The 17,200-nt window shown below is 45.2% G+C and overlaps 1 protein-coding gene across 1 annotated transcript in view; it reads right to left on the reverse strand.

Moving 5' to 3' along the window:
* NINL (ninein like) overlaps positions 1-4,548 on the reverse strand; it is a 173,102-nt gene extending 168,554 nt beyond the window's left edge. Inside the window, exon 1 of the mRNA XM_049650110.1 lies at positions 4,372-4,548. The gene's annotated coding sequence lies outside the window, so the exon portion shown is untranslated. The remainder of the gene's footprint in view (positions 1-4,371) is intronic.
* Between the last annotated feature and the right edge of the window lie 12,652 nt (positions 4,549-17,200).

The following is a 17,200-nucleotide window of genomic DNA, read 5'->3' on the forward strand; positions in this document are numbered from 1 at the left end:
GCTTACAAATGGAATTTGACTTGCTAATTCCCTTACCTCCCCCTCACCTCACATATCTAGACAGACTGTGGAAGTCAGTTTTTTATCAGCACTGAAAACTCCTGACTTTCTTTTTCATGTACAGAAATGATCTCGCTGCTTAGGCAGTGACATATGGTGGAAATCTCACAGGCTAGAAGGCATGGAATCTGCAGAGAACCTGTCTAGATCCCTGTGCACCCTTCAATGCCATGTGATTCTGAACATAGCAGGTAGCAAGCCTCTGTCTTCTAGATGGGGACAAGAGCATGTCCCAGCTCAGCAGACTGCTGTGAGCACTACACGGAAGAATTTACCAAAAGCAGACAACAGAGCCTGGCACACAATAAGAGCTCAATTTAAAATCAAATCACCAAGAGACCAGCGATCCATTTCTGACATCAGCATGACCAATGCACAAGCCATGCAGAGGGCCCAGAGGACATACTCTACCTGTGCAGTGAGTTACACTAGCTCTCCAGTGATTAGGTACCCACAGAATGCCCTCCCACAGCTCCCATGCACCCTGCCTCCTTGGAGTAGAAACAGGGAAGTATGAGGCCTGTCACAGACCAAGGTGAGCCCCCTTACAGCTGATGACTGGTTCCATGGTCCAGAAGGCTACTGAATGTGTTACTCCTTATTCTTGAAGAGACACAGAAACCAACCTCCCTCTTCCTTCAGATGTAAAACAGCCACCACCAACATGTGTGAAAGAGGAGCAACCTAGGCCCCCAGTTGCTGATTCAGCCACTGGAACAACTCATCCTGAAGTCCTATACTTTCCTTCCAGGACTTCCCTACTTGTTTAAGCCAAGACTGAGTTGGGTTTTCTTTTCTTTTTCTTTCTTTCTTTCTTTTTTTTTTTTTAACTAATTTATTGTCAAGTTAGCTAACATACAGGGTATACAGTGTAATCTTGGCTTTGGGAGTAGATTCCCATGATTCATCACTTACAACACCCAGTGCTCATCCTCCCCTACCCTCCGATCAACCCTTGGTTTGTTCTCTGTATTTAAGGGTCTCTTATGATTTGCCTCCCTCTCTGTAACTTATTTTTCCTTCCCTTCCCCTATGGTCTTCTGTTAAGTTTCTCAAATTCCACATATGAGTGAAAACATGATATCTTTTTCTGACTGACTTATTTCACTTAGCATAATACCCTCCAGTTCCATCCACATGAGTTGGGTTTTCCATCACTGGTACCTAAAAACATCTCAATTGATACACATCCACAAATGTAAAAGTTTTCACTTCAGTGAAAAAACTAGACATTATCAAGAGAGATTTTCCTTCAGATCTTTAACAATAACAATAAACAACCACTTTGAGAAGTTCCAATATCAAAATATTAACTTATTAAACAAAGAAGATCCCTAAATAAGATAACTGGGTTATAAGAGCCGCTGTCACATCATAAAAGGTTCTGCTACTTTCCTCTCATGAAATACAAAGCAAGTCAATGCACAAAAGCTGGTATATACCAGTGCCTCTCAAACTTGAGTGTATTAGAATTACCTGGAGGATGTTTATTTGAGAAACCAAAGATTCCAACTCAAGGGAGACTATGTACCCGTCTTTGAGAAACAAGAAGCCATTATCTCTTAAAGTTTAAGGAAGGGTTAAAGAGGGTTCAGAGAACCCAGTGTTCAGAGAAACAGATGAGTACAACTAGGCAGAAGCAGGTGCATGCTCTAACTTTCATCAAGATGTTAAAAACACAAAACGCCACCCAAAAGACTCCTGGGTTCACAAAAACAAACAAAATACAACATTTAGAATCCTTCAGTGGAGAAGTCTCACCAGGAGGCTCAAGGTTAACCCAAGGATGGGGAATGGAAAGCCTTCTGCTACTGCTGCCCTCCAAATAGCTCCAGGTAGAGTCTGACCCAAAGTTTTGGCCTCCTGCTTGTGATTAACCAAATATCTGGCCTTGAGCCTGAATTCTTAATTTGTACTTGAAGCCAAGGACTGAGATAAGCCCAAATCTAAAGTTCAGTTACAGCCACTGCCACTCAACCTGTTACAGAATGACCATGGAATCAAGAGCAAAGTGGATGTGGCCTTAGTGTTGCCCTTCTAAGTCAGAGGGCACTGTTCCCCTTCTAGTCAGGAGCCACACAATTCCCCCTGACTACCCCTCTGAAACTTCTAGTTCAAAATGTGAGGCCAGGAAACTGTTTTTGCCTCCTTATTATAGACCTTTCTTGAGCCAGGGAGGGAGAGAGATACCTAGCAGCGACCTGTTCATAGTAAAATCCAAAGGTAAGTGTCCAAGGTAGAAAGAATATGGTTAGAGGGATCTCTCCTCTCACATGCCCAAATCTCAAATGCCACATGTTCCATCTTCCACCCCCACACACAAAATGACCCTCCACAACCAGCACTTAAAGTCACTCACCATAAAAGGGTGAATACTCTGAATACTTTGAATATTTAGTTAGAATTTTGCAACTCTACTATTACTCTTTTTCACCACCAAATGTTCATAAGGACTAAGGAGCAGAACAAAAGACACACTAACACTAAGGGATTTCAACATACTGTTGGCAAATGACTGTGTCAGTTAAGTCACCTCTGAGCAGCCCTGCAAATCACAATGTAAAGAGATAAATAGGACTTAAAGAAAAACGGTTTTCCAGCAAAGATTATATGAAGTCCACAACTTAAAAAATGTTGAAACCCTAACTTTTCCTTTGTGATATGTTCTTTTTCTAATATGATGGTGTTAAATGTTACATGAAGTTCAGGTTCTTCGGAGAAGGCTTGTTATTTTCTCATTCTGCAAAAATGATTATCCTCTATTTTTTATTGAATCTGAATTATAAATATATATATCTATATATAGATAGATAGATACACACACACACACACACACACACACACATATATGTAAGCACAGAAGACTCACTTCTATTTGCCAGTACAGGCTAGTTCAATCTGTAACAGTTTAAACCACCAACAGATGATATGTATGTAAGCCAAACAAAAGGCACAGCAAGCACAGTGATACACTGCTTCTTTGCCTTAGCATTTTTCTTTTAGGATACATACTTTTGCACACAGTTCATAAAACTGTGGGGCTGCTTAGCGTCTTATTTAACAAATTTTAACTTAACTTTTTTTTTTTAATTTTCTGGTTTGAAAAGTATTTCGAAGTCCAATGTGGAAAACGTGGTAAAGGCCTTTAAGAAAAACTCATGGTCACCCATAATTCCTCCCACCTATTGACAGTGCTGGCGGTGAAACCTTGAGCAACACTTGACCCTCTCCAAGCCCTCCAGCTCCACAGTTCTTTCTTTGGACCCCATTCCCACCCCCCACTGTAGGACGGCTTGGCCTAAGTCTCCACGGCATGATTTATGAGTGTGAAACACCAGAAGAGATTGGACAGACTCCTACTGAGATTTGTGACTGAGCCCACCAATGGGAGGAAAAGGACGATCCTGCCAAACAATTGGTAGGACACATAAAATTTCCCAACAGACTTTATAGTCCCTGACAATGGCGTGTTTCAAACCGTTTTCCCAAGCGCAAACTCGCGATACAACAAAAGAAAGGTACACCCTAAAAACTTCCTATATAGAAGGATGCAATCTTATCTACAGAAGATCGTTCTGTGGAGAACGTGGCCTGCTCAGAGGAACCAGGCCTCGAGCTCTGCAGGTGATGGGAGAGGCTGAGGGACACGGCGGCGCTGTGGGCGTTCCAGGGGCCAGGGCACCCGGCAGCTGCGCGTCGGGGAAGGAAAAGTCAGCGCCGCAGTTGCGGCCGCTGCTTTCGCTACACCGTTTAACCTCGGCATCATCAGTGAGGGCCACTGCCCTCTCCCCGATGCCGGACTGCTCACCAGAAGGTTAGCGTCCACTTCAGCAGAGGGGCCAAATAGCTGCAAAACTCGTTCCGAGGACCACGCAAACTGCAGGAACGGAAACGACTGTAGAACCTAGTTTTCAAAGGTTTGGCGGAACAGCGGGATTCCCGCGGATACGTTCTTTTAAAGTGACCCCTGCACCAGCCCTCCAAAGTGACGGAAAAAGGAGGCTAGCATGTCAGACTTACCCAACCTGGGGCCCCTTACCCAGAGGGGAAGGGAGGACCCGGACCCCGCGAAGGAGCCGGTTCTGGGCGCTGAGGCGAGGGCGGAGGGGTACCGTAGGGTTCTCCCTACGACCTCGCCCCGCTCAGAGTCGCAGGGCCCCGGCCCCGCTAGTTCCCACAAGCCCGTTGCCTGGGGCGCAGCCCGCGAGACGCTGGCTTCTCTCCGCGGCCCCAACCAGGGTGCTCGCAGCCGGGCGGGCCGCACGCGCGGCGGAGGCGCGGGCCCCACAGCCCCGCCCCAGCCAAGCTCACCTGGGCAGTGGGTGCCTCTGGTCTCCCCCGCGCTTGGGACACAGTGGAGCGGGCCAAGGGCGCTGGCGCGCGCACTGCATGCACCCTGCGTCCTGCCAGCAGCTCTTTGTGTCTGGAGGCCCCGACGCCGTGTTCCCGCAGCCTCTAGGCACCGCCCCCTAGGCCTCCTAGCGCCGGGCGCGGCGGGCCCCATCCGAGCAGGCGGAGCGGGCGGGGGCTGGGTGGGGGCCGAATGGGCGGGGCGTGCGGGCGTCGGGGCGGGGCGAAGCGGGTGGGCGGGTTTGGGTGCGGCGAGTGGGGGTTCCTCCACCGCCTCCAGGCGCAGCTCACCTTCAGCGAAGTGTTTGCTGTGGGGTTTGGCTGTTCGAAGTCCTTGCTCCAGCATCCTCTTCTGGGAACAACCCTAGGAGGCAGGCCAGGTAGTAGTTAATACTCCAAATTCGCAGTTGAGGAAACTGTAAGACATAAAACTAATGGTTCCTGTCTTTCCATCATATATCAAGTGAAATCTTTCTTGAGCATGTACTAGTAGTGCCAGGCGTAGTCCCATGGAGCAGTAACCATGTGGGGAGAATTGGGAAAAAAAAGTCCCTGCCCCTCATGGAGTTTACATGCCAGAATACAACTCAAAAGCTTAACTGAAATATACAAGAGATGATCTAAGGAGTGCAGGAAGTTGGCCAGGGAAGGTCAGAGAGACAGTGACATTTTAAGTGAAGGCCAGAAAGGAGTGAGGGAAACAGGCAGCAGTCCCAGGGAACAGCTGGCCAGGCCTTGAGTCTAGAGGATGAGTCTACAGGGTGAGTTTCTTTGTGGCTGGGAAGAGTGGTATGGGAGGAGTGTGGTGTGTGAGGCGAGAAAGAAGTGAGAGATAGGTGAGAGGTATAGGGCCTTGCTGCCCCTTGTAAGGACTTTGCTCCTACTCTGAGACTGTTTAGTAGAGGGAACTTGTGGTCTGACTTAAAATCACTCTGGTCACTGGGTTAGAGCAAGGGCAGGGGTGAGAGCAAAGGTTGAAGTAAGGAGACCATTAAGAAGTGATGGCAGTAATTAGGCTGAGAGTTGAGGGTGGCTTGGACCAGGGTGGAGGGGATGAGGAGTGGTCAGATACAGAATATGTGGTATTTGGGGTGGTCCAGCAGACAGAAAGTGCCTACAGATTGGAGGTGGGTTGTGAGAGAGAAAGGGTGACTCCAAGACTTTGGCCTATGCAACGACAGTTACTCATTTTATGCTGGGTTCTTTCTATGCACAACCTCATTTTAATTCTCACAATGATCCCAGGACACAGTTAAAACATTGTCATTTTACAGAGTAGGGGAAATAAAGCTTAAGTGGTTAAATAGCATGCTGGGATCCATATAGCTTCCAGGTCCCAAAATCTGATCCCAGAACTTGCACATGCTCTGACCAGCAGGTGCTGCTGAGCTAAGACCTGGGGCTGCATCCCCCTTCTCCCTCCTCCCTGCAGTGCTCTCAATGTCCCAACTATCCTTCCAGTCATCACATCAACAGGATCGTCTTCATTTCTTATCTTTGTGGCTTCAGGGCACGAGCCAGCTGCCTTCTGGGCCCCTGACACAGCCATCCTACTTGTCCATTGGCTTCTCTATTCCTTCCCAATGCTCCCTTGTGGTCTTCCTTTCCTCATCCCTAAATATTTTCATTCATAAGGTCCTAGACTTGGCTCCCTGCTCTCTTTGCCTAGTTTCTGGGTGCTTCCCCCTGTCCTCTCTTAAGTATGATTGAATAGTAGTCCTTAGTATTTCTACCCTGCTCTCACTCTGGTCCTCACTCTCTTTCTCTCTTAAAACCCCAAACATCAAACTACCAACTGGATATTACACTTCCATATCCCACAAGCAGTTCAAATCCAACCAGTCAACAAGTCTCAAACTGAAATATTTATTTTTCTCCTGTGATATGTTTCTTCTTGTGGATTCCCCATGTTGGTGAAGGTCACAGCCCTTCCATCTCCTCACATTGTCTCAGTTGCAAGTCCTATAGATTTCTGTGTATCTTCTCTCTCTCTCTCTCTCTCTCTCTCTCTCTCTCTCTCACACACACACATACACACACACACAGTCAAATCCCAGCCACACCTTCTCCTTGGGTCAGGCCCTCCAGATGCCTCCTGAGGATTGCTAAAGCCCTAAAGACCACTGTCTGCATTTTGTACTTGTCAACTCTGTACAGCAGCCAGATGTGCTTTGCAAAACGTATGCCTGTGTTGTCCCTTTTCTGCCTAAAGCCCTTCCAGGTCTTCTGCTGAAATTATTTAACAGATCCTTCCTTCTAGACCTAGCCCTGCCACTTTTCCAGCCCCCTGCCCCCACCCCTAGTCCATTCTCATCTAGTCTTCAGGTCAGCAGGGCCACCTAGTTCTCTGAAAATGAAACAGACCACAGGCTGTCTTTTTTCCAAAGCTTTGCAAACCCCCTGGTTACCTGTCAGTCAGCTTCAGCTCTCAACACAGAAACTCCTCCGACCATGTGTTTGCTTCCTTTCCTCTGTCATCCTAGGACACTCATATTCACTTCTATCCAATCTTGTATCACTCTTTACTTTGATAATCTCTACTGATGTTCTCTTCTGCTAATTTTTTAGCTCCTGTGAGCAAGGATTATCTTTTTTCTTTACCTCACCCCCATGCCTAGAATCCAGCAAACGTTGTTTGTGCTGGCTAAAGGATAGAGTGGGCTATGCTGGACCTGGACTGTCTCCCTCTTTGACCTTTGTTAATGATGCTTCTCCACACCTCAACTCCATCCTTTCACCCCTGATGCAGAAGGGGAAGTCTTACCAGCACAACAATATATCAAAATGATTAAATGAGCTGCACTGTGATCTAGCATGAGGAAGGTCTACACCTGTGTTTTGTAGGGACTTCACTTTAAAGAATGTGAGGACCTGGGGCAACATGACTGATGGGGAAGAGGCAGGATAAAAGTGAGGCTCTAGGGGAACAAGGTAGGAAAAGGAGGGGGGCACCAAGGATGAGTGAAAATTACAACTGCCTGCAAGTGGCAAACTCCACACAGAGTGAAAGGCAACCAGAGGAGACTGGTGAGTGGAGCTCATGCCATGCTCTGGATTATGAGGTTTTCCAGACCTGCTCTGAGTGAGGCTGGAGGCCTTCTGATGTGCTGGGGACCCTCCTCAGCCAGCAGAGGGCACAGTGGCAGGCCATACCATGCAGAAGTGTTCTAGCTACAGGATACATAGCCAAGGTCCTGACAGATTCCAGTTTATGATACTAAGTTCCCAGGGGAGCCTGCTGGGAAGATAATTATCTTTAATCAGAGTGACCATGTGCCCAGGTAAATATTCTTTAACCCTAAGGAGAAAAAAAGTGAATAACTGGGGTCAACTAGCAATCTTCACCACAATTGTATAAAAATATTCAGGTATCCTATTTTAAGCCTCACAGCCATTAAAATTATTTTCCTTAGATTGTTTAAAGAAGGCTGTTAAGCATGCCCCTCTCCTTCTTTTGTCTACTGTCCTGGACCAACTGCACAGCTCCAACCACCTGTAGTGCTGAGTCTTCTTCTCTAAATGTGGTAACCGTCACCACCCACTTTCTAAGCATAAGAAATAGTCTACACACATCAGAAGATCTATTAAGTGAGAGAAAAATGGGAGGACCCAACCCAGGGTTGGGTGACTGGGGTCAGATAAGACAAGTAACAAAGATAGAGCAGAAAATGGTGGGTTCACGATGACGGCTCTAAACTCAGCTAGAAAAAACAGGCAGGAAGTGACCTGATATTTTAGCTGGGAAAGTGGCTAAAGGAGCAGATATGGCTGGAATATAAGAAGAAATTACAAACTACTTGGAGTTAGAGGCAAAGAGAAATGAAAACCAGAAGTCTCTCCAAAGTATCTTGCTTAAGTGGAAGGTGAAATTGCATTGTTGCCAATACCTCAGTGAGACATTAAGTGCTTTCTCCTCACCATGACTTACTAAGGAAACAATTGAAATTGTCTTATAAACTGAGTATTGTGTAAAATTAACCAGAGATGGGGCTCAGAGGTAACTTCCAGTACTCTCATTTAGAAGCATATCATCTTGTCCATAGTCTGTGTTTAAAAGAAAAACAAACAGCAATAGGTCAGTAACTGAAGCTGGAAAAATCCTATTGCATAGTTTGTCTTATCCTATAATCTCTCGTCATGTCTAGTCACTTTGTCTCCAGAGCATGCTTGACATCTTGAGAGACTAAGGATGCAAGAGAAAGAAGAAACATTACTGATTCAAGACACAGGGGGACCAATGTGACCACCTTGAGACATGAGAGAGAAAATCCATGGCTCCAGAGTTCCGAAGACTACTCATAACATGTGTCTTATCATGTGAAACCTACAGCCCCTGCCTTCCAAATTTTTCTCTTTTCATGTCTCTTCTATGTTATGATAGAATGACCTTAATCTTTCCCCAAACCTGCTTTAACATGTATTCCTTTCCTCAAGGCCTTTGATGATTCCATCTTCACTAGGTGGTGGAACCCAGATTCACTGACCCACATCCAAAATCCTTCACTGACATCCTAGTTCACCTTTCCAACTTCTCCTATCACTTGCCCCATGAACCCCTGGCTCCAACAAAGCCATGTATGAGCTGCCTCTTAAGAGTGCTCTTTGCACTCTTGCCTTTATGTTTTTGACATACCTCCCCTCCTTTCTATCTACTCAAGTCTATCTATTCATCAAGGTTGTGCTCAAAACTGGCCACTTCTGAGAAGACCCCCACAGTGCCCACTGTCTATCCCACCCATTGAGTAAACAGTCCTATTCTGTTTTGTGCCATCCATTCTCATGTCCTGATCTGTTCTTTAAGTCTTGTGTCACAATCTGAAGTTCCTCTGGTAGGTCCTTCTTGTTTGAGTCCTAACTAGATTGAAAGCTCCCACAATCAGACATGATTTTTATGCATTTATATCCCCCATAACAGAGAGATGGGATGGGAAGGGATGTTGTAGAAAGCCTGGTAAATGTAAGGGTTCATTATTTTATTGAATTCTAGTGTCGATTTTATGTTTCTGATGATTGTTTCAATTAATGTGGAGTGGAAATGCATAGTTTTTGTCTGTGATATAGACATCCTAATTTTTCTTAAATAGCCTATCATGAGATTGTCATCTGTGAACTCTAGTGTGGTATAGGGAGTTGAGAAATGTCAGCACACCCTCAGATGGCTGGGCTTTGACAGATGGCCACAGAATACTGCATTTGTTTTAGGGTGTTGTTAGTTTACATTCATTTTACATGGTTATTTCAATTAACAATGACAACAATAGCAATCACATGATTTAACAGAGAACTTTATTTTATAATGTACTTTTATCCTTAATGGAAAATTTTGCCACTTTCAGGTTCTTAGAACATTCCCTGGGAGTCATGGCTAAGTGCTGACCTCTGTACATTTAGAAAATACTTTCACTTGTGGATGTTGTTGCTTCATTACCCTTTGATAACTGTTGACAATCCACATACGCCCAGTTTAACTCAGTCTGAATATATCTGACCCTTTCAGTAAATTCTACTTTTCTTCTTTTAATAAGAATTTATTATTTGAGGATAATTTTAAATTTATAGGATAGTTGCAAAGATAATACAAATTTCCTGTATACCTCTCACCCATTTCCCTTAATGTTAAGATCTCACACAACCATGGTTCAAAGATTGGAATCAGGTGATTAGCTGCTGACACTACTGTTAGCTAAATTCCACACTTCACTTGGACTTCAGGAGTATTTCCACTGTTGTCCTTTTTCTCTTCCAAGATCCCAATCAGAATCTCAAATGGCATTTAGTCATCAGGTCTCCTCAGTCTCTTCCAGTCTGTGACAGTTTCTCAGACTTTCCCTGTTTTTCATGACCCTGACAGTTGTGAGGAGCACTGATCAGATATTTCATAGAATGTCCCTCAGCTTGATGTTTTCTAATGATTTTGACTGGTGTTATTGGTCTTGGAAAAAAATACACAGAGGTGAAATGCACTTCTCTTAGATCATATCAAGGGATACCTGACATTCCCTGAACATTATTGGTGATGTTAATCTTGATTATTTGGTTCAGATGGTGTCTGCCAGATCTCTCCAAAGTTAAAATTTTCTCTTTCCATACTCTGATCTTTGGAAGAAAGTTACTAAATTTGGTCTACACTTACGAGGGAGAGGATTAAGTTCTACCTCCTAGAGAGGGGAGGATCTACATGTGTTATTTCTTTATTCATTCATTTATTTATATCAGTGTGGACTCATGTATATTTATTTTATACTCTCAGTTATAATCTAGTGGTGCTTATTTATTTTGTTGTTCAAATTTTCCCAGCTTTGGCCATTGGAGCTCTTTCAGATTGGCTTCTGTGTCTCTTTCACATGCCTTAGATGTTCCAGGCTCAGCTAATACTTTCTCTGCCTCAGCCCTAGTATCAGTCATGTTTCCAAGGAGCCCTGGGTCGTTTCACTAGAGAATGGTATTTAGAAACCAAGATCTGGATGAAAGTGTGCTTGTTGCTACTGGGGATGTCACTGCTTCTTGGCACCCATAGCATAGCTTTAGGAAATGTATATAAATATACTGACCCATGTATAAACACATAATTACAAAATCTCTCTATATATATCATCTATCATCTATATATCTATCTCTGTCTACATATTAAATTGATCATGAGTCTGTACTGATGTCTCCAGCTTAAATCCAACACCACAAGCTTCATACTAGCATTTTACCCTGCTTCTTTGTAACTTCTTTCTTTGATGGTAAGAAATATGGCTCCTATTATCTACTACTTATTTACTTATTTGGTCACCTCTATTATAGATGTAAATTACTTTCAGAATTATTAACCCATACACTTGTGAGAAACAATTTACAAGATAGAATATGGTGTTTACGTACAGTTCTTTGGACTTACAGTTTCCAGTCAAAATACTAGTTTTCAAAGTTACTTGGGCCACCTTTTTTTTTTTTCCTTATCCCCTTCAGTGAAGTTATATCACACATTTGCAATACAGTTAGATTCATCTGTTACAGTCTGCTTTTCATGTTGGTTCCTCCACATCCTAGTTAATTTCTCTTTTTTAAGTTTATATTTTATTAATTTTGAGAGAAAGAGAGAGTGCACAGGAGGGGTGGAGAGAGAGGGAGAAGGAGAGAATCCCAAGCAGGCTCTGCATCATCAGCAGGGAGCCTGATGTGGGGCTCAAACTCACAAATCATGAGATCATGAGCTGAGCCAAAATCAAGAGTAGAACACTTAACAAACTGAGCCACCTGCTCAGGCACTCTGCTAGTTGATTATTTTTTAATTTGCATACAGTAAAACTCATGCTTTACAAAATTAACAAATGTATCTTATATATCTACCACTCCAGTACCATACATAACAGTTACATCACCCTAAAATTCCTCCATGTGGCCTCTTGGCAGTTGACTGCTCCCCTCTTCCCCAATCTTTGGCAACTATTGATCTGTTTTCTATCCCTCCAGTTTTTCTTTTACCAAAATATCATATGAATGAAATCATATAACATGTAAGCTTTGGGGTTGGCTTCTGCAAAATGAGTCTAAGATTCATCATCCATGTTGTTGCAGATATCAGTAGCTCATTCCTTTTAATTGTTAAATAGTATTCCATTGAATGAATTTTCCACAGTTTCTTTATCCATTTACCTGTTAAAGGACACCTTGGTTACTTCCAGTTTTTGGTGATTATGGATAGAGCCACTATAAACATTTCCATACAAATTTGTTGTTGTTATTGTTGTTGTTGTTTGAGCATAAGTTTTCTAGTTACTTTGATAGATAACTATGAGTGGGGTTGCTGGGTTGTATGGTAAGTCTCTGTTTAACTGTATACAGTGTTGCCAAACTACTTTCTAAAATGGCTATTCCATTTTTCATTCCCCACCAGCAATAAATATGTTTCTGTTCCTCTGCATCCCTGTCAACAGTTGGTGCTGTTAATTTTATTTTAGCCATTATAATAGTGTCTATTTTCTTTTTGAGGGCAGACTGGTTTTGGTAAAAATATTAGGTGTCATTAAATTCAGCTAGCTAAGAGAAGTCAAATGAGGGTTTTTATAGTGTTAAATTAATTAAACCAGGAGGCCATTAGATTGAAGTGTTTCTCATGTCCTAACAGTCTACATGAACAATCCAAAACCTAAACCTATAAATGCCTCAAGTTTAAGAAACCAAAATGTAAGGACAACTATGGTAGGGTACCTTCCCTAAGGAGAGAGGAAAAAAAAAAAGGGAGAGAAAACTCTCTCCCTGGCTATGTGCCTATGTGACAACATCCCTCATGACCTTGTAAACTGAGACTACTTAATCAGACTGCATGTTTATGTGTGTTACCATATATGGGAGACAAAGAAATAGAAAAATATATTTAAAAAACTATGTCATGTGACATTTGGGTGCTCAGTCTTTGGGTACAAACCCAGCTGAGCAGTGCAACTAGGAATAAAGTTGCTTCTGAAAGAAAAGCCTTGGTGTCACAACTCTCTGTGTGAGAATCCTGCTACATTACTTGAAAGCTTTCCTCTGGGATTCAGAGATGGTGCGTTTCCACCTCCTTTGCCACCAGGGATGTAAACCTTGGGGTGCCAGGAGAGGCAGCCTTGCCTGGCTCCAGCAGACCACTTAATCCACAGGAGACTAGCCCTCCCGGCCTGCCAGGGCAAGGACCCCCTGGGTGCCAACGGAACCGTGAGGCCCAGGAACCAGCTCAGGGAGCACCCGTCAGACTGGTAAGAAGCTGGATTCATTTTGGCAGACCTGCCCCCAAGAGGCAGAAGGGGAGCCTAATCACCTCCCAGAATTGCACTAGTAATTCCACAAGGGACGAGGAATGAAGCTGCAACTCTAAGGCATTGGGTGCTGGGTGCTGGGCGGCAGGTTGGAGTCACCATGTGACTGTGTTTGGGGACTTGTCTCTCCTTAATTCCCTGGGTCAATGGCTATGATAATTAGTGCCAACTGTCTCTGGTTATTCTACCTGAGAACAGGGACTTTAAGGAATATTTCCAAGCAGCTGCTGAAACTCCTTTGTTTCAGGGAAATTTCCCTGTTTTCTCCAGACTGACATGGACTGCCTAATTCCACTAGTGGAAAACAAAACAAAACAAAACAAAACAAAAACCTGGAGTCTGCTCCTCTGTCTGAGCTGACAAGATTTCAAACTGGGAATTCTCTTTCTCTGTCTTCTGTTGGCACCTCTCCTTTTCTGCCTTCCCTCTCCCCCTCTTTTTCTGCACCACCTGGGGTGCAGCCTGCATAATGCATCAGGCACCATCAGCTCCTCCTCCCACCCTAGATTTAGAGGAAGAAGAAACCATTTCAGATTTTCCCCCTAACATTCCAGGTAAAATTAACCATGAGGAACAAATTGTCTTAGTGAACCCAAGTAAAACATATTCAGTGTTTAAGCTAATTTAAGTTTGTTGGTTTGAGATAAGACGTTTATCAACATTAAAAAAACAAAAACAAAAACAAACTTTTATTCTACCTAGATTTGCTGAAGGTCAAATAAGCTCATGTTATCTCTGTTCCAATGTTAACAAAAGGATGAAATTAAAGTGATGGTTAATTTTGTCTGTCTCAAAGTTTTCATGGGTAATTGTTAAGATAGCTTTCAAAGTCTTTGGTAACCTAAAACATTAAAGTTTTGCTTGCATGATAAATTGAGATTGAATTCATTGGATATCTAACAAGAGGCTAAAGCACTAATTACTAGATGTAGATTTTGTTATGCCCAGAATTCATGATCCCCAAAGGCCACCAGGGAGCCGAGTCCGATGCAAAACAAAAGAGCCTTTATTCAAGCTAGCTCGAGCTCAATCCCCTACCTGCACCGACGACGCAGCGGTGAGACACCGGGGAGGGAGAGTGAGTTTCAAAAGGACAAAGGTTTTATTGGGGCCTAGGGGCAGTTGGTGAGGTAATGACTATGGCCTCAGCCGATTGGCTGGGGAAGGGTCCGAGTCCTGTTAGGCAGGTGAGGGGGGGGTTACTCAAAGGGAGGAGGTGTGGTCAAGATGAAGGACACAGAACAAGATGGAGTCGGCCTGCGTAGGCCCGCCCTTTCATTCCCCCCTTGTCATGTAGCTTAGGGACCCAATCATGGGACCGGCTGCATTTGTGGTGACAAGGGGAACAGAGTTTGGAGGTTTACGCAAAGTTCTGGGAAGCAAGTGTCCCTGGGGTGGCTCTGGGAGGTCTGATTAAGTATTGTCCCTGAGCTAGTGTCTATGATCTGCCAGGTGATGTTTTGGGGGGCGTGGGGACTCCCGGCAGCATGAGCAATGACAAGCAGAATTAACAGAGTTACCAATATTAGGTGGGTCGAATGCACTGTAGCTTGAGCTTGAGCGGGTTGTGTTGGTCCCGACTGATGGCCCATCGCATGACGAAGTCCTTCCGGATCGAGGAGGGGTCCGCTGGCCGAACGTGGGTGTGATGGACCCAGGTCGCAATGCCGTCTACCTTGAGAGAGGTGGGGGTTGTCAACACGACGATGTAGGGTCCCTTCCAGTGCGGCTCGAGAGTCTCTCGGTGGTGCCTCTTGACGTAGACCCAGTCTCCTGGCCTGTACTGATGAGGTGTCGGGATCAGGCCAGCCTCGTAGATGGCATGGAGGTGCGGCCGAATGTCCTCGTGCACCCTCTGGAGCCCTGTCAAGGAAAGAAAAAGTTCTTGATCTTTAAACTCAGCAATAAGTTCAGCTCGAAGGCTGGGAATAACAGGGGGTGGCCTGCCAAACATGATCTCGTAGGGAGTAAAACCCAGAGTGTAAGGAGTGTTTCTAACCCGGTAAAGGGCGTATGGTAGGAGAGTCACCCAGTCCCCGCCAGTCTCCATGGTTAATTTGGTAAGGGTCTTTTTTAGGGTTCTATTCATTCTTTCTACCTGTCCTGAGCTCTGGGGCCTATAAGCACAATGTAATTTCCAGTTTGCCCCCACCGCCTTGGCTACTGCCTGTGTTACCTGCGAGATAAAAGCTGGTCCATTGTCTGATCCTACCATGGCAGGAAAACCATACCTGGGTAAGATGTCTTCTAGTAGCTTCTTAGCCACCGTCTGAGCTGTTTCATGCTTGGTTGGGTATGCCTCCACCCAGCCAGAGAAGGTGTCTGTAAATACTAAAAGATATTTATAACCATACTTTCCTGGTTTGACTTCAGTGAAGTCGACTTCCCATTGGGCTCCCGGTCTGGTGTCTGAGCCTGGTTCCTTTTTTATTTGATGTGGCCCTCGCATTGGTGAGTTGGCAGGTCTTGCAGGCAGATACAACTTGCTCTATTTTGGTGTCCTGTTGGTGAATCTTGATTCCGGCATGTCGGATTAAGTCTTTTAATTTTCGGGCCCCCATGTGAGTAGACCAATGCATGTGCTCTAATATTGAGACTCCGAGCCGGTCTGGCAGCACGAGCTCCTTGTTAGGTGTATACCACCATCCCTTTATCTCCTGGGCCATGGGGAGTTTCTTGATCCGCTGTAACTCCTCCTGGGAGTATTTGGGCTGGTCTGGTAAAACTGGGTCTCCCGGGTCCGGTAGTTGTATGGTCATGGTGGCGACTGGAGTAAGGGCTACTGCCTTGGCTGCCTGGTCAGCCTTTCGATTACCTCTAGCTACTGGGTTATCAGCTTTTTGGTGCCCTTGGCAGTGGATAATGGCTAGCTTGGCAGGAAGCCATAAGGCCGTAAGCAGGTTAAGTATCTCCTGCTTATTTTTCATAGTCCGTCCTTCTGCCGTCAGTAACCCCCTCTCCTGATAAATTGCCCCATGAATATGAGCTGTGGCAAATGCATAACAGCTATCTGTGTAGATGTTAAGCCGTTTTCCAGCTCCCAGCATCAGCGCCTTGGTGAGGGCTATGAGCTCTGCTCGCTGGGCTGACGTTCCAGAGGGTAGAGCCTCCACCCATACGGTGTCCGTTTCGGTGACCACCGCTGCACCCGCATACCTGTGTCCGTTTCACACAAAGCTGCTGCCATCGGTGAACCAAGTAGCCTCAGCATCAGGGAGGGGCCGGTCGGTCAGGTCCGTCCGGAATCCATGTACTTGTTCCAGGATTCCCGCACAGTCATGTACTGGAGCACCTAGGTCAGGGTCGGGCAGCAGGGTTGCAGGATTGAGGGCTGCACTGGGGTGGAACCGCACTCATGGAGGGTTGAGTAGGAGGCTCTGGTAATGAGTCATACGTGTTGCTCATCCATCTATCAGGAGGCTGTTTCAGGACCCCTTCAATGGCATGTGGGGTCGTGATCCAGATCTCCTGTCCTAGGGTCAGGTTGTCTGCATCCTTAACTAGGAGTGCTGTCGCCGCAATAATTCTTAGGCATGGTGGCCAGCCAGCAGCCACTGGGTCTAGTTTCTTAGACAGGTAAGCCACTGGGCAGTTCCAGGGGCCTAAGGCTTGAGTTAGAACCCCTTTTGTTATTCCCTTATGTTCGTCTACAAAGAGGTGGAAGGGCTTCGTAATGTCTGGTAGTCCCAGGGCTGGGGCACTTAGGAGGGCCTTTTTTAACTGATTAAAGGCAGTTTCTTCTTTTTCAGCCCATTTAAATGTTTTCCCCTCTTTGGTAGCTTCATATAGGGGCCTGGTGATCTCAGCAAAACCTGGAACCCAGAGACAGCAGTAGCTGGCTGATCCTAGGAATTCCCTCACTTCTATTCGGGAGGTGGGAGTAGGGATCTTTAGGACAGTTTCTTTTCTGGCATCTGATAACCGCTGCTGTCCGCCCTCCAGGATATATCCCAGGTAACTTACCCTCTCCCTGCATATCTGAGCCTTCTTCGCAGATGCCCGGT

This window comes from Panthera uncia (assembly GCF_023721935.1).
Source record: "Panthera uncia isolate 11264 chromosome A3 unlocalized genomic scaffold, Puncia_PCG_1.0 HiC_scaffold_11, whole genome shotgun sequence".
NCBI classification, from domain to species: Eukaryota; Metazoa; Chordata; class Mammalia; order Carnivora; family Felidae; genus Panthera; species Panthera uncia.